Consider the following 19813-nt stretch of genomic DNA (forward strand, 5'->3'; position numbering starts at 1 on the left):
ATGAAAAATTCTTGGTAAAATTATTTATTACTTGGAAGAAAAAAGATGCCAGCGTGACACACAAAATAACACACACTATTGTATTAATATATAGATTCCTTGTTTATGAACAACAAATTTTGTAAGTTATAATTTGCAAAATGTTAACGTCCTTCATTCCTATTCGTTTGAACACTCCAGACTGTCTATTGCCTATGCCCGAATTTGCCGTTGTTAATTCCCTTCATTCCTGTTGCAATTGTTTAACGTTTAATCTCTACACTCCCAGTTTTTCCAGCAGAACTTTCAATTTATTCCTACAAAGCACTATAGATCTAGACGATCTGAATATTCTTACTCAAAGTCTACGGATGTACAAACTAGCGATGGATTTATGGATTTTACCAATTTTCAACCAACTTCATTGAATGGAGCTTAATGCACTGAAATCTTGATATATTTTCATACTTGGACATCAATTTGAATATCCTTTTTAACATCTGTATATATTTTTATATAATCTTTTAAACATTTAGTTTCTTTCCCACTTTGAAGCTTTCAATTTTTGTGCTAAGCAGCAATTGGATTTAAAATTCTTTTGCTGAATGTTTTCCTCTAAAGAACAGAACCAAATTTTTGAAACTTCATGGAATAAGAAATAATGCACTATTTTTTTCCTTGTTTTATGAACAATAAGTATTTGTAATCATGATTTGTATAATTTTAACTCACCTCATGTGTGTGTATATATGTATATGTGTGCGTGTGTAAGTAACAGCAAATGTTATTTATTTGCATGAATTCTTTTGTGTGTGTGTGTGTGTGTGTGTGTGTGTGTGTGTGTGTGTGTGTGTTTTTGGCTTATCTTACTTGAATATTTTGTTAGGTGATCTTAAATATGTGAAAATTTTGGGCTGTAGTGTTTATTCTGGTAAAGGAAATGTACAGATTATTTTAGCCGTCGAACTTTCCTCTGGGCCCCAAAATCAATACAGTTTAGACCATTTCTACAATGACATGTTCCCTGTTGATTGCAGTTGGTTCAGTGCAGTTCTAGGAGATTCACTCTCTCAGACTGTCTTCTCGTGAGAAGAGATTAGTTTATTGCTAACATGAGGCGCTTCTGCTGGGGAATGCCGACGGGGTTGCACAGGCATCTTTTGCAGGATCAGAATGCTCCCTGTCTGGAGTTCTGACTTTTCAATCTCACTTTCTGAATATAGTGGGGTGCGGGGAGAGAAATAAATAATATCGTATACATAAAGCAATCTTGATTTTTTTCTATGCCACTAGCGCGTCAAAAGGAAATTAACTGAAGACTTCCAAACCAATATTTTATTTACAACTCTTTCTAAAACGTATTTCATGAAAATGTGTACATTTAATCCCTCCTTACCCGTGAAAAAAATGCTACATTAATTCTGGAAAAAAAAAAATCGCCTCTCTAATACATATTGCCACAAAAACAGTAGTAAACACTTTTACTCCCAATCCATTAAGTCCTCTCACTCGCCCCACGTCACCACCAAAATAATGTTAACATGTATAATTATTTTTACGGTACTGCTTCATTTCAGATGTACATATTTGCTAAAAATGTAGATACCATAATATTTAGATTACATTAAAATTTCTACAGTAACCTTAGTATATATATACATTTGTTGCAGTAAACAGAAGATTTATACTAATTATATTTCTCCCAACTACTAGAAAAACATTCAACTCTAGAAATTTTTAAATAATAGACCTATCATCATGAGAAGCAAATAATTCTAAGTTCAAGGTTGGACAACGCTGAGACACGAGTCAGCAAGTTATAGATATCTTTGTAAAAAGTATATTTTTAATATTGCATGTGTAGAGAGCAATACCGTGAAATCTACAAGCCTCAAGAAGCCAAAAATGATGAAAGACATTTGACACTCCTCTACTATCATTGCCGACAATTTCTCGCGGCATAAATAAATCTTTTAATGCACTGAAATCTGAACCTCCTCAAATGCCTCGGACGGAAGTGAAGGAGACAGGGATTTCTCCAGCTTTCATGAACAGTACAAAGAAGTTCATGTAACATGCATCGTTGGAGATCTACACATACGGAGGATTGAACTTGCGACACTTATAGTCTAAGTAGAAAATTAAGCCAAACTGACAAAGAATTTTACATGCCATTCAGGAAAGTGATTCAGTTTGTCTGTTGCAATTCTGTCAGATAACACTTAACCAAATATCTCCACCAGTCAGTCCATAACTGTATAACTATTTTGAGCCACTCACTGTTTCTGAATATATATATATATACATACACACAGTAGTAAGTTATGAAAATATATATATGGCAACTAAGCTACACGGAATAACCCTGTTGAATTCTCACAAGGATGAAACGCAGAATATGCTGTGTAACTTAATTGCCATATATATTTTCATAACTTACTATCTAGCTCTACTTATGTATTGTTGAAGTACTGGAAATTTACGCATAAAATTAGATCTTGTATTAATTTATGTGATTGAATGAAATATACACACACACATACTAGCAGGTCGCCCAGAAAAGCCCGGTCGTAAAATACACAAATATTATATTTCAATTGATACAGATTTCGGTACTCTAGCAGAGAGTGATCCGTGCTGAAATAGTAACGTTATCGAAAAAGTCATTCTTAACATGGGGAGGGTGTTTTGTACCTATTCTGTACTTTAACTTTACAATTGAATAAAAAAAAAAAACTTTAATTAAACATGGAAATACGATTTTAAAATAGCGCAAATCACTCTCTGCATTAGCACCCAGATTTCTTATTATAGAGCCAATTCTTGATTGATTATTATTCAATATATAGTAATGATTTCAAAAGCTATAGAACAACATATCCTACGTACTATCTGCTAGAATCGAAACCGGAATGTTTAGCATTCCAGGCTTATTAATCTCTCTGGCGTAGTTATCTTCTGGACTACTGACAGATGGATACAAAAGGCTAAACTTTAAGTAACTTTGAGCAATGAATGTTTAATTTTACGCATACGCAAAAAAAAAAAAATAAATAAAAAAGGAGTAATGTCTTATTCGACTTACCCTGCCAAGGCCAACTGTTTATTTTCAATTTTGTTCCCTTAGCAGCAATTTTTGCCGGCTAAAAAGCAAATTGAAAGTGTGCTACAGGTCCAAATACGATATATAATAAATTAGTGAACATGTATTCGCTCGCATATCCATGACTGAGTATATTAAGTCCGTTTTAATAAGTTTCATATATATATATATATATATATATATATTATTTCATGTATTCACATGAAATGTTATGAGGAGATATGTTATATATCGCTTTTAGTATATACTTCAACAGTACTCAATATCCGAGTAGAGCTAGGCAGTAAAATGTATGCATTTTAGCCTGGCGAGTTCTTATGAGGATGAAATTTGGAAAATTCTATGTAGCTTAATTTCCATATATATTTTCATATAACTATAATATATACAATAAAAGGACGCTTGGTGTTGTCCGGTCCTATACTATGTTTAAATATATTTTATTTTATGTAGATTTCGTATTATAGAGCCAATTCTTCATTGATCATTATATTCAACCCAACATATAGTAGTGATTTCAAAAGCTAAAAAAAAATTATGACTTGGGTACCATCAGCTAGAATCGAACCCAAAACATTTAGCTCTCCAGTGTTATTCTCTATTTGCATGCATATCTCAACTTTACGCATTAACTGACTTAAACAAATGTATATTTGCGCATGCATAGAGAAGCGTATGTAAGTTGGCTTACGCCTGCCAAATTCAAATTTTTATCACTTATTTTTACCGGCTAAAAACTAAATCGAATTTGTTCCACATGTCTGAATCCCCTATATATCAAGTTTCAAGTATGTGGACCAAAAATTGACAGTAGTTTGATAGAGACCGTTCCATTCACAGAAAAGGTCAACTCTTAATGTGTAAAGAAAATCGTATGTATAGTGACCCTGCATTCAAAATACTGCAAATATAAAATCAGCTCAATGATATAGGTAGCAGATCGACTAGACCTATTCTAATAGAAATATTGGTAAATAAACTTATAAAATAATCATTTACACATGCTTCAAATATTCAAAGGCAATTTTGTGTACGATCATTTCAGAGACGATAATGATTTTATATTAATTATAAAACTGTGGACCGTCCTTGCTTGCGTGAAATAATATATATATATATATACTAGCATTTCATCCTGGCGTTGCCTGGGTGTTTGGAGGTGTATGTTGAGCAAAAAAAAAAAAAAAAAAACGGTAAATTTTTTTTAACTTTGACTCCTATTATGATCCCTTACATTCATTGTTTTGGGCTCAAATCACTTTATTAAGTTAGATCCATGTCCAAGGAACCTATATCTAAAATTTCAAGTATTTAGACCCCAAATTGTCGGAGGAGTTTGGTAGAGTTCTCAAAGGTCAAATCGTTGAACTTTGACCCCTTAACAGTCAAATGTCTGGCCAAAAACCAATCACAAAGATGTTCCCAAATCTCAGTACCCTGTATATCAAATTTTGAGTCTGTAGACTAAAAATTGACAGAGTTATTGCATAGGGAAATGTACACGGACAGATACACAGACACGTTCACGTTTATAGATATATAGTAAAAAATCGTCGGATTCAATGTTGTAACTAATGCATATCCCCAATACTTACATGATAGCTAAATGTTTTGGGTTCGATTTTAACTGATGGCATCCAAGCAATATTTCTTTTTTCAGTAATGGTTTCTGAGCTAAACGCTTTATTGATATCGCGAGCTGTTTCAGCAGCTTTTTGGCCTAGCTTGAATGAAATAGAAAAAAAAGAAGCAAATTTTCACAATTTTCCTATCTTGTATTCAATGCTCTGAAAAGACACAGCTGTTTAAAAACGATTGGAATTTAAACGATTAGATAGAGCGGAAAACGCTCTTTAAAATTATATCCAAAGTGAAGGTATTATAACGAAAACTTATTTGAAAATACATTATTTTAAATGCAAAATTAAAAATACCGCAAGAACCTTCTTTTCAACCTAATATATACACAGAAAATGCATTTTATCTGAGTAAAGTTAGGTAGAAAAATGCATGAATAAAATGCATTTTTGTCTATATATTTTTTTTTTTTATAAATCTAACGTAGATACTGAAAATTGATACGTAAAATATTATGTCGCCTGATAACAGTTTATGTGGATACCTGAAATAATCTATATTAAGGCTTCCTTTTCATTGATCGATACACTGATGTAGGCGAGGAAACCACTTCTTTCCCTCGATTGCCTAATGTATCCGTAATTTTTACCTTATGTTCATGAAGGGAATATTAGGTAGTATTTTTTTTGGGGGGGGGGGGGCATCTTTGGTATTATTCAACTGAAAATAGAACCCAGCCGTTCTAGTCCATTACCGGACATTCTAACTAATACGCTAGCAATTTCAAATGGATCTCCAACTAGTTTTAATAATTATATCTATTAAATCAAATTGTTTTATTTAAAAATAATGTTTGTAGAAATCTTTTATTTATAGCTGCATACTTTCAGAAAAAAAAAATCGATTTTTTTTTTGTTTTAATTATTTTTCATTAAATTTAATTTCACATTCTAAAAATCTGTTTGAAAAAAAAGAAGTTTCAATTGTTAGAAAGTGGTTCAGTTTGATCTGTGAGTTAAAATGATCGAATTTGTTTAAAAATAATTATTGTAGAAGTTTTCAGTAGTTACATCTGCCTCCCCTCAAAAAAAATATTTGATTATTTTTATTTGTTTTAATTATTTCGCATTACATTTACCTTCGCATGATAAAAATGTGTATTGAAAAATTCGTTTCAATTTTTAAAAGGTGGTTTACTTTACAGATACCAGTGGTTACTGGTATCTGTGAGTTAGACATAAAATGATCGAATCAGCGTTCGCCAATGTTATAGCGAATTTTCGTGAGCACGTACTTTCGAATCCTCGTTCACCAGTGTTATAACCATAATTAAAGGGTTACAAGGAAAACAGAATACACGAATAGAGTAGAAAGATGTATTAACAAAAATGTGGAAAAATTTTTAATTTGTTCATCTAGCCAATGAACAAGTCTTGTTGGCTCTCCGGGTAAAACAAATGTTAATTTTTAGTAGGCTTGATCTGCGAACCGTAAAATTCCTCACCCACCCTTCTATTCTGACTACTCACTCACATATTTTGTTGACCTTTCATTGTGAACTGAACCTGCTACCTCAACTGCTCTACATTTTCGAATCTAAAAAACTCATCCATTCATTAAACGTGACCATACAATCGAAGTATCCTGTTTTGTACACATCTCCCTACACTTTCCAGAGTTAATCTTCCTCTGAGTTTATCAGTTCTAAGATTGCAAGGAAATTGCTGGGTATATAAGCGGTGACAGACTGACGTCCTGTCACATTGATAATTCAGGCCATCGATTCCATATACTCATGTTACCTTAACAAGCATCGTAAACTTATACATTTGTTTGGACTTTTATTATGCATCAACTACATCTGTGTCTATTCATATTTTTATATGCTAAACTCTTAATAACAAAAGCCACTCCTCTCCTTTTCCTTCACCTTTTCTTTCATCGAGCCAATAATTTCACTCAGAATCGCTGTCTAACGTTTCAAAATTCAAATTCTAATAACAGACGTGACAACTTTAATAAAATATAAAAATCCATGAATAATGACTGGTAAAATAAGAGGTAAAAGGTTGGAATAAATAACCAGCATTCAATAAATATTCCTAACAGCCAGATAATGTATCAGGGCAATAAAGCTTGCAAACATTAATCAATAATGAAAATATACTTTCCTTCTTTTGATTTAATATCTAGACCTAATACATATATATATAAGTTTTAAAAGCCAAAAGCAATGCGGAAAGGACCAGAATCATGAGAGCAAAGAAAAGAAAAACAAACAAATAGACAAGTGTGTTTGAGTCTCTACTCAAACACACTTGTCTATTTGTTTGTTTTTCTTTTCTAATGAAATGTCTAACTGTTTATTCATCTATCATTCCTCACCTCGATGTATAATCATTTTGCAACCAAGTTGTTGGTATATCCGGTGTATATAAAGTCCGTTGGTGGTATGGAACTTTGATTAATTTCGGGAGAAAATACCTCCCCTTTTCAAAAAGAAAACAAAAGTATATTCAAAATGGCGCTTGTTTGTTTGTTTTTCTTCACTCATGATTCTGGTCCTTTCCGCATTGCTTTTGGCTTTTAAAACTTCCATATATTCCTTTACCAGCAATGCTTCAAGCAAACTACCATTTATTATATATATATATATATATATATATATATATATATACATACACACTAGCTGGGAGACACAACGTTGCCCGGGATTGAATGACGATCAACAGATGTTTCATCCTCCCATATTTTTATTGTCATCGAAATCTGACATAGCCCATTTTTCAATTGATTGCTTGCCCTAGTTAGGGATCCATCGCGGTGCGCTGGGAGGAAGTTTCCCATGCCTCCCCACAGTGATTTAGTCCAAAATGTATTGTAATCTACGTTGTACTGTCGTGAACGTACTGTTGATTTTTATAAAATTATTTTTATATATAACGGCTTGAGTTTAAAATGAAAAGGTCAAGTGTCATGGTTTAATTGCGTTTGAAACAAACATTTCGAACGCACCCCTGTCATATCAAAGACCTTACTGTTGATTTCTTTTTTGTCAGTTTTTTTTGCTTGTGTGCTTATAAAACTTTCCAAATGCACATGTGATGTTAAGCTGCATAAAAGTGTTAACTTCCGTCAGTTTTGCTGCTTCGATATATATTGGTAGTTTGTTTCAAGCTTTGTTGGTAGTGTGTAGTTATGAAGCCGGAGGGCAATGCAAAAAAGAAAAAAAACTTGAATGGTGAAGGAAGGGAATACAAAAACAATGAAAGACAATATTTAAGGATATATCTTGGATATTTTGTTTCCTTTAATATGGACTGAATGTTTGTGTTCATTTTTGAGGAAGAGACGATTTCTCCCGAAATATAAAAAGATGTTCCATCATCCCAGATTTTATTAATATTGATAGTAAGCCTCATTTACCTATTGGTCCTGGGTATGACCTTAAACTATATCCACTGGTGAGACCCCAGCTTGCGGGCTTTGAGGAGTGTGAAGCCACTCTTTAATTGCCATTGCTCCCAGGTCCACTCTGACCCGGAGTGGTAGTACCTGTTAGGGTCCCAACTATGGGTTAAATAGAAACCGACATGAAAACAAATATATTCTAATAAAGTTTTTCTTCAAAATCTTTGAATTCGGCATTAAATAACCTGAAAAGGGTTGATATGCCGTAAAACAAAACCAACCAACCAACCAATCATTTACCGATTTGATATATGAAAGATCTTCCGAAATGTAAAGAGATAATTGTGAAGATTTATATCCCAAATTGTATTCGATTGTTTTTGTTGATAGCCTGTTAAACCATTCCAGTTCGTCTGCATTGCTATCATCCTCTCTCTCTCTCTATATATATATATATATATATATATATACACTAGAGTGGGTGCCCGGCGTTGCCCGGGTATTTGAAGGTGCATGTTGAGCAAAAAAAAAAAAAAAGTCAATTTTCTTTTAACTTTGACCTCTATTATGATCCCTTAACATTTGTTTTGGGCTCAAATCAAGTTATTAAGTTAGATCCGTGTCCAAGAAACCTATATCTAAAATTTCAAATGTTTAGACCGCAAATTGTCGGAGGAGTTTGGTAGAGTTCTCAAAGGTCAAATCGTTGAACTTTAACCCCTTAATCGCCAAATTTCTGGCCAAGAACCGATCACATTGATTTTTCCAAATCTCAGTACCCTGTATCTCAAATTTCGAGTCTGTAAACTTAAAATTGACAGAGTTATTGCGTAGGGAAATGTAGATACACAGACACGTTCACTTTTATAGATATATAGATATATGATGGATGCACCCGTCGATTTCGATGTATGCGGTCCACAACAACTAAGTTTTCTGGAAATCAACAGAGATGATTTGTTCATAGTGATGAAGGCTATGTGTAAAACCATTCACACTTTTTGGTACAACTACTAATCTCGATCGGTGCAATGATTGGCCCAAGACCGGGCAGACAGTGGATCTCAGGTTTTTACAGAGTTTTTCCTTCTCTTAAGTGCAGGTCTTAAAAGGAGACTGAAGGTGCATCTCTCGTAATGGATTAAACACGCCCTTGGATACCAACCTGGAAATGCTTACATCCTGGTGCAGCACATACAGTGCCTAGCATTCCCAAATGGTTACCCATCTGGTACTAGCCAAGCTCATCGTTTCTTAACATTGGTGATCTGGCGAGAACTGGTGTGTGTAAACATAATTATATATATATATATATATATATATCCTCGCGCAAAAGAGCAGGACACAAAATGTTTTAAATAATAGAATAACAAAGACCTTCGCTGGCGAGGACTACTATTGAACGTAACCAGTTATATAGTCCTTTTGAAATTTCATCTATTTTTCTCGTTATCTACTGAATATTTTTAATGAAACCTATATGAAATATGTTCCTTATTAAATTGTAAAGATTTTCTATTCTGAAAGAAGTTTTAAAAAAAATTAATCTAAAATGTTATTTTAAAGTTTTTGTTACAAAAATTCAGATTTTCTCATTTAGACATGCATGACAAAGAGGGAGTTGCAAAAAAGAGTTGTGATGTGAGGAGAAATACAAACTGAAATAGAGAGTAGGAGAGTTTTTATAAATGCATGCAAAACCACATTCATTTTTTTTTTTAATTCAAATTAATAAATTAAATAAAATATAATCTTAAAAAGATATGATACAAGTTAGAAAAGCATTTCATCCAAGGCATAAATATTGTTAAACAAAATGTTTTTACTATAGGCTTTAAAAATAAAGGTACAAGATTCAATTTTAAATTTGTTTATCTTCAAAGTGCACTTTTATACATTTTACAAAGTAAGGTATTAAATTTTTATACCTTTGTAAAATTCATAAAAGCGCACTTTGAAGATAAATAAATTTCAAATTGAATCTTGTACCTTTATTTTTAAAGCTTATAGTAAAAACATTTTGTTTAACAATTTTCATGCCTTGGATGAAATGCTTTTCTAACTTATATATATATATATATGTAGCAAACGATAACTAAACGATGAATTTGAATATATAGAAACTACATTCAAGAACTTACAATATCCCCAATACTTCCTACTTAACGCTAAAAAAGGCCTTTAAAATATATCAAAACCGAGATCAAAACCACCTCCAAGAAAACCCAACACACAATAGAAGACTAATTGTTCCCACTAACGATAAAAATAATAACATTTATGAAAACCTTAACAAAATCGGCTTTCAAATAGTACAGAAAACCTCCCTAACGATAAAAGATTTAACTCGGAAATCTAAAACTAACAATAATAAACCATTAACACAAGCCGGAATTTATACCATACCGTGCCTTGATTGTGGCAAGATATGCGTAGGAGAGACGCAGCGAAACCTTGCTAAAAGATTACATGAACACAAAAGATACATAAAGAATAACAATACACTTAATGCTCTTTTCGGTCACATGATGGAAAATGACCATTTCGATTTCGAAAATGCGACCCTCCTAAAGCATATACATAGTAGGTCAACACGCCGTCTGTTGGAATCTGCTCTTATCTCTAACTCTACTAACACTATCAAACAGAGAAAAGGATTTTTTTTAACATTTCTTTCCACTGATCTAAAATAATATTGCACGAAAATAATCTAGACACTGGTGAATAAATATTTTTTTTTGTATATTTGTATAATAGTTTTATTTGCATACACTCCCCCAGTATATATATAAAACTAAAACCATCGACCCTCTCGTCAGTGACCACACCTCTTGAAAAAGCCCGCATAATTTGGGCGAAACGTCGAGCCTCCGGTCTTCCGCTTCCTTTTCACATCATAACGTCGGATTGTATCCATTTTAAAATTTATTTATATATATATATATATATATATATATATATATATATATATATACATATAAAATGGTAAAACTGGTAATTAGTAAAAACCTGAAGAAAAAGAGTGCTCAATACTATTGCAGAGCAAATATGTGTTATCTTTTTATTACCGTTTTATCTGTTTGGTTACATATGTTTCGGATGTTGGACCGTGTTTACGATCTAACAGCCTCGTCAGACCTTACAGAAATGGTTGATTAGTATTAGGAAGAATTGTTTTTTTCCTAACAACATCTGAAACATATGTAACCAAACATAAAACGGTAATAAAAAAATAAAAAACATATACATACATACATATATATATATATACATATATATATATAATTAGTTTTATATCTACAGACACTAGTATTTCATGTTTTCACAATCATCAATGCAGGAAGTGACGATCACCATTCAACCAGCGTTGAACGATTCAAATCTTGCCACGAACCACCTTTTACTCCATTAGCTAGGAACGTTACCCCCGGGCCACCGTCAACTGCCACGAGAATCAAAGGAAATTTAACATTTATTAAGTGAAATACAGGCATAACATAAAGACGATCTAAAGTGATCGAGTGACCGGAAATCACAATCTCCAAACGAGGCCAGTCGATTGATTTCTTTCCAACACAGTGATCAACTCTCAAGAACTTACTTCTTAAAGGAGCGAAATAATTATATTTTTTACACCAACAGACACTAGTATTTCATACTTTTGCAATCATCAGTGTAGGAAGTGAAAATTGCTGCTGGTCAAAGGAAGTCCCCCTCGTGGATTAAATAAAATGTTTTGGTCAAAATTGTCTCCAGATTCTCGAGTTCGACAGAAAGTTCCCAAGTTTGACAAGATACACCTGAAAAATATCGGAGGTTACATCGACCGACACATTGTAAAAATACTCAAGATGAGAACAGTATCCCGAAGAATCCAAATATGAATAATTAATCGTTATCTCAAAACTATAAAACTGAAATCATCTACAGGTATAGTTAAATTTGAAGGAAAAAAAAAGATCCCCAAACTAATTTTTAACTGTCTACATAATCTGACTTTTTGCTACTCTTATTTTTTTATTTTTTTTTTTTCAAAATTAAAATTATCACTTTTTGCTACTCTTTTTTTTATTTTTTTTTTTCAAAATTAAAATTATCACTTTTTGCTACTCTTATTTTTTTTTTCTTTTTTTTTTCAAAATTAAAATTATCGCTTTTTGCTTGTCCTAAATTTTAATATTAAAATTCGTATTTGATATTTAAAAAAAAATGCCATCCTATTTTTTTATGTTTGTTTTATATAAAAATGGAGAAGGGTTCTTTTTTATTACAATTTCATATTCGGGGCAATTTTTCTGTTTTTTACTAAAATCACAATAGCAATTATTCTACTAAATTAATGTTCGTACTTTTTGAATATATTATTTTCAACGTGTCAAGTACTGTCCTTTTTTACTAAAACATTTTTTAAAAAATATTCATCCGTCGACTGCATGTTACCATGCAAACAATACGTAAATAATATCGGCATTTCAAATAATTTTGACATTTATCTTGGATTGCAATAAAAATAAACTTATTTAAAAAAAAAAAAAAAGAAGAATCCAAACATGAATTAATCGTTATCTAAAACAAAACAAAACAAAAAAAAAAAAACTGAAATTATCTACAGGTATAGTTAAATAAAAAGTAAATAAATAAAAGGATCACCAAAGCTAATTTTTTAACTGTCTACCTAGCCTGATTTTTTGATACTCTTATTTATGCTTTTTTTTTGTTTGTGTGTGTTTTTTCTTGTTTGTTTTTTTCAAATTAAAATTGTCACTTTTTTTTGTTACCAACCATTTTGTATTTTTTTACAAAAAGATATGAAAAAAAAAAAAAAAAAACAATAACGATTTCAGAATTCCATTTCCATGATTTATCTTCATGTATCATTATAACCTGGAAAAAAAAGGCAGGGAGCATTCTTTCACATTTTTCTAATTCATGTAGATATAATTTTATTTTATGTTACGTTACAGAAATCAATATTGGCCAGTAGAGGTATGAATGGGATAAATTGAGGAACTCGAAATGTATTCCTCCATTTTTTTCGGCCTCATAATTTCTGGCTGATGCCAATTCTCTTAATCAAGTCAGAGAAAGAAAAACCAGAGGGAAAGAAGTAAATTAGATTCAGCCTGAAACCCTAAATTATATAACGTCTCCTTTCATTGGAATTATTTTGCTCATTGACGTTCCGTATGGCTCAGTATTGAGCCTCAATTGGGAAAGAATTCGGCAACAAAATTTTAAAGAAAATATTAATAAAACAAAAAGACTAAATAATAATAAAAAAATAGAGTATCGTGTGAAGATGAAAGATCAAAGTGCGTTGATAAATTAGGCTGCAGGGAATAGCAGGGTCTTAACTTATATATATGTATATATATATATATATATATATATATATATATACTTGGGCGAGGGTCACTGCTTATCAAGGCCCGTAGGTCACTCTAGGATAAGGGTTAATGAGTGTTAGGTAGACTGCGAGACACCACTAATGATTAGGGCTACGACAACAGCATATTCTTTTCATTGTTTTTGACTCTCGAGTGTGTATCCGTTGATATCTTATATGCTTTTATATAGAGTTATGTGGTCATTGGTTGATTTAGTGTCTAATTGTGTCGGATATATACTAGAGAGTCAAAACAATGATAAGAATATGCTGTTGTCATCGTCCTATTGATGATCACTGATTGTGAAACTTAGGGTTTAATTATATAAGAAAATAGTTCAACAAAAACCTATTTAGGTTTGAAAACGACCATGTTATAGCGAGTTGGAAAGCCGCCCCACGGTATTGTGTTAGACAAAGTTTTAGGAAAGAAACTTAGCATGTGTCCTCTTGTACTCTTTATAATCTGGCATTCCTCAAGAATTAGTTCGATTTGCCCACGATATTTTAAAAACTCTGGTCGTTATTTTAGTATCAATGTAGTTTTAAAAGTATTTAAAAAAAACTTTGCTTCTGAACTTGTCTGCAGACAAGTTGAATTTATAATAAAATATAAATTTAAAAAAAAGACTGTGGTGATAATTTTCTGTTTTTTTTTTTCGATTATTACATTTAACATTGTTCGTTTGCCTTACGTTAGTTTTTTTTTTCAATGTTTTGATCACCCCCCCTCGCTTAAGTTTTAACGTTTTTTTGTTTTTTTTTTTTTACTTCGCTTGTAACAAACAAACCTGGTCATTGATGTCGTCGTCGTAATGCTCGACGACTTCCGTGCGCGCACCTGTCAATTTGGTTCTTACTTAAATAAATTCAAACATCTTTCAGTAACTCATTCTGGCAGGGCTTCGGGTTCGATCCTACCAACTTTTACCCCCCCCGTTTCTTTTTTATTTAACAGCACACACACACCTACAAACACCCCCGCTAGTAAAATATAAATTAAAAAAAAAAAAAAACTAAACCATTTTGTGACGATAATAAAACTAGTTTTCTTTAAATACTAGCAGGCCGTCCGGCTTGCCCGGTCGTAAAAAACATTGAAATGATATTTTAATTTATGCAGATTTCATAATTTTTTTTTATTATAGAGACAATTCTCTATTGCTTATGGGGTCCTGGATATGACCTTAAACTATATCCGATGATGAGGCCCCACCTTGCCGGCCTTGGGGAATGTGGAGCCACCCTTTAATTGCCATTGCTCCCAGGTCCACTCTGACTCGGAGTGGTAGTACCTGTTAGGGTCCCAACTATGGGTTGAATAGAATCTGATTTAAAAAATATATACTCCATTAAAAATCGTTCATCAAAATCACTAGATTCGGCATTAAATAACCTGAAAAAGGTTGATATGCCGTAAAACTAAAACAACCGACCAACCATCTATTGTTATATTGTACTCAACTTGTAGTAATGGCCGCCCAGCGTGGCCGACATAAAATACATTTAAATATGATATTTTAATTTTTGCAGATTTTATATTTATTATAATAGAGCCAATATTTTATTGATATTGTATCCAATATATAGTAGTGATATAAAAAGTTTAAAAAATCTGACTTGAGTGCCATCAGTTAGAATCGAAACCAAAACATAGCTCTCCAGTTTTATTTGATATCATCTGTGCTAAGTTCACATGCATATCCAAAACTTCAAAAATATTGTTAGACATATTAATGTATGTTTACGCATGCATAGAAGATACGTTTACCTACTTATGTTGGCTAAATTCGATTTTTATTTTTTGAATTTTGACCTCTAATAGCTATGTTTACTGGCTAAAAATCAAGTCGAAATTGTTGCACAAGTCCGAATTCCCTACATATCAAGTTTCAAGTCTGTGGAAGAAAAATTGACAGATTAGTTTGGTAGAAACTGTCAAGCACACACGACTATACATAAAACTAGAGTGAAGTTTCTTTCTTCTTGGCTTTGAAAACAAACTTCTGCATTTGTGCCAGTTGCATATTTGCTTATTTTGATCTGACAATCCTGTTTTAAGATGGTCATTTACTTTTATAATCACCGAGATGAGGTTTAGATTGGTCACATGAAAACCAATAACCGTAAGGTGCTACAATTTTTTTTTCTTTTAAATAGTATCACTTCTCTCTTTGAGGAGAGATTGATTTATGGCTAATCGCTTGAGGTGAGAATGCCAATGAGGCTGCACAGGTATTTTTTGCCGGGCCAAAATGCATTACATTTTGTGTGCTGGCCTATAATAACTAGATGCCACATCTATACACCTGTATGTGTGTATATCCATACTCCTATAAATTTATTTTTCTATATTGATATTTATATTAAAAACCAGGCCGCTGCGACTAAAAATAGTTTGTCTCAATTTTGCCTATTAAACTCCTGTCAGTTTTTCATCTACAGACATGAAACTTTATATATAGGGTAATCGAACTCATGCGAAATTTTATATTTGGGTTTTTTAGCCAGGGAAAACCGGTACAAAAGTGTGAAGATTAAAGAAATTAAATTTGCTAGGTGAAGGTCGAATGACAGCATTATGAATACGCATGTGTAACGTAGTAGCTATTGATTCAGGTTTTGATTTTTATCCTTGCAGCAAAAATGCCTTCATAGGTTAGGCATTAACGTCAAAGGAAAAAAAATAAATCGTAAGCAAAATGTTTTGGTTTCGATTCTTGGTGGTGGTGCACGAGTCATTTTTTTAAAACTTTAAATCATTACTATATATTGGGCCCAATATAATAATAAATACGGCATTTGTATTAATTAAAATATGTTTAAGCGTAGTTTAATACCGGGCGGCCTGCTAGGATATATATATATGAGAATGTGTGTGAGGAAAATTCTAAACCTATATACTCTAAGAATTTTTGATCTACAGATTTAAAATTTAGTATATAGAGTATTCAGACATGTGGAAAACTTTTTAATCTGTTTTTATCCGAAAAAAAAAAAAAAAAAAAAAAATGGCTGCTAAGGGGTTAATATTGAAAATCTGGAACATGGGCGGGTCATTTGATTTTTATCTGTCAACTGTTTCATGAATGGGCATGCGTGAATCATTCATGTGACAGATTCTTTATTTTAAGAATAAAAAGTGTTTTTAAACCTACTTAAAGATCCTTTCAAGCTGGCCTAATGGTTATCGTACTTGATTCATTGTCTTTGTTTTGTTTTCGATCTCAGCTCTAGTACGTTTTTTATTTACAAGTGAATTGTTAAAAAAAAAAAATACTCGTAGACACGTTTCAGTCTGTATGAATTAAAATATATTTATGAGTATCTTACGACTGGGCAACGCCGGACGGCCTGCTAGTATATATATATATATATATATATTAATTTTAGACCGTCTGACGTGCTTGCTAGAATCTTGTCTTCAACTATCGGAGGATTCGATTTAAAAAAAAAAAAGGGATGATATATATATATATATGTGTGTGTGTGTGTGTGTGTGTGTGTATGGACTTGCCTCAGTGGCTTAGAAATGAGAGTGGAGAATTGTATAGTTTCGATTATAGCTGCTGGCACCCAAGTCATATTTTTTTTAGTTTGGATCTCATAACTATATTAGGTTCAATATAATAATCGATAGAGAATTGTCTATGCAATAATAAATACGTAATATGCATGAATTAAAATATATTTAAACGTATCTTACGACCGGGCAACGCCATGTGGCCTGCTAGTATATATATATATATATATATATATATATATATATATATATATATATATATATAAATTATGCTTTTAATGTCATTGTGAGTGCGATAAACTGGCCAAATTCATAAATAGAGATTTAGATACAGTCATGCATAATGTGCTAGAAGCAATCTCCTGAGGCGTGACAAACGTTCTTATAAATCGTTTCATTTAGAAAAATAAAATTGTTATTCTGAGATGAGAAAAAGTAACCTACAGAAAAATAATGTAAATATTTCTTGCATTAATCCCAAAATTATTTTTTTTTTTTTTTTTACACAAAAAAGAAACAAATGCATTATTCTAATTTCTCCTCACCCATTCAGTTTTCCAGTTTTTTTTTCAGAATTCAATAAAAGAAAAAAAAATGGATAAATAATTGTCAATTAATTTTGAGTCATCCTCAGCGCCAACCAAAGAATGGAACAAAAGTTAGCAGAAAAGATTTTTGTCAAAATTAATAAGGAAAATAAATGGAGAGTTCCACTCAATAGAGCATGGAGAGTTCCACCGGTAATAAATACAGTTTAGATAACAAAAGGAATATTAACAGCTTCCAAAGATTCAGTTGGGTAAGCAAGTTTAGATGATGTCAAATACAACAGCTTCAGAGAAATTATTGACTCCAATTTAGAAAAGGGCGCAAAACTCGAATAATTATTTGGGAAAATCCCTTACAAATCATCCACCATCTTTTCTACAAGACCTGGGGAAAAGAGGCGATTTCAAAATATCAAAGAAAACAAGAATGGATGCATTCTTAGGATGCGTCAGTTTAATCTTCATGTGAAGAAAATTCTACCTCAAACTTAAGCATGACAAACTTGAGTAAAATTTTAGTGAGAAAATCCCATTTCAAACTTTAGCATAACAGACCAAAGAAAATTCTATTTCAAACTTGAGCATGACAGGTCGATGAAAATTTTATTTCAAACTTGAGCATAACAGATGGGCAAGTCTATTAAAACTCAACTAAGAGGGAAATCGTTTAAAACTTAAGCATGAGAGACTGAAGACAAACTATTTCAAACTTTAATTTCAAAAATTTTATTTCAAATTTAAGCTTGATAAACCAAGAAAAATTCTATTTCAAACTTAGGCATGGCAGACCGAGGAAAATTATATCTGGAACTTAAGCATGGCAGACCAATTTAAATTAATCAAACTTAAATATAACAGACAAAGGGAAATTCTATTTCAAACTTAAGCTTGACAGACTATTTCAAGCTGAAGCTCCCGCGGAGTGCCTTATTGCAATAGTGTGATGCATTTCAAAATACATCCCCACACACCATAAAACCTTCTCCCATAGACTTTGAGGGAGGCGGGATGCGATTCACCCCCCCCCCTTCCTTTTATTTATGGAGTGTAAGTTATATTGAAGTGCTTTGCAGTGTGTGAATTAAAATTATTCAGAAACAGTGAACCATAACTTTTCACACTGACTAATACATATTTTTATAAATCAATGTTTTCAGAATTACCTCGCTTCACTTGACCAATAAACTGAAAAGAAGAGAGAAGTGTAATAAGGTTTCAATCTACAAATTTATATGAATAAAAATTATTTCCCATTTCACGGGGTCATGTTACATCAAGTGTACGTAATTTCTTTCTTTCGTTCATACACAATTACATTTTTGCCATGAAAAAAAGGGGGGGGAGTATTAAGTTATCTATATATAAATGAAGCATGTGTATGCATGTGTGTGTCTTCTGTGTGAAAATATTTGATTCACAGTGATCAGACACCAATTAAACAATATTCCCTGAATTTGAATTCCTTACTAGCACGCCGACCGGCGTTGCCCGGTCGTAAAATACTCTTAAATAGGATATTTTAATTCATGCAGATTTTGCATTTATTATTAAAAGAGCCAATTTTTTATTGATTATGTTATTGTATCCAACATATAGTAATGGTTTCAAAAGAAATATGAACGGAGTGCCATCAGCTAGACTTCAAACCGAAACAGTTATGGCATTGAATTCGACAATTTTTTTACGGTAAAATCGTGCAGGTGGCTTATCTAAACTATATATATATATATATATATATATACACACACACACATTAGTAAAAGTACCCGTAGTTGACTGGGTTCAAAAACAGCCTACAGAAAATGGACTCTAATTTATGAAAGTATTATAGGTTATGAAAAGGAAGGGTTGTAAAGAGAAAACTTCGAATTCGGGGGTATAAAAACTAAAGCAAAATATGATGAAAGTAAAAATAAAATAGATAAACCCCATAATTTATCATACCATACCTGTTCACACTGAAATACTTATCACAATATTCTGTGGATCTATATTAAAAAACCTTGTTAAACTTTGTGACATATTTCTATTCTATGGAAGTCAGGCGCGAACGAACACCCTATAATTCTATTATACCATATTTCTTCAAACTGAAACAATTATCAAAGTATACTTATGCAGATAGATATGAAAAGTCTTTAAAGTGTGTGCCTATTTCCATTCTATGGAAGCCAGGCGCGAACGCAGACCCCACAATTTGATTATACCATCCTTATTTAAGTTAAAACATACTCTTATGTACATCTATATCAAAAACACTTGTAAATGTTTTTAATTTTTGAGTT

The 19813-nt window shown here is 32.1% G+C and overlaps 1 protein-coding gene across 1 annotated transcript in view; it reads right to left on the reverse strand.

The window, feature by feature from the left end:
* LOC145242656 (protocadherin gamma-C4-like) overlaps positions 1-19813 on the reverse strand; it is a 655877-nt gene that overhangs the window by 126935 nt on the left and 509129 nt on the right. The window lies entirely within an intron of this gene.

This window comes from Euprymna scolopes, chromosome 21 (assembly GCF_053919585.1).
Source record: "Euprymna scolopes isolate OS-2025 chromosome 21, ASM5391958v1, whole genome shotgun sequence".
Taxonomy (NCBI): Eukaryota; Metazoa; Mollusca; class Cephalopoda; order Sepiida; family Sepiolidae; genus Euprymna; species Euprymna scolopes.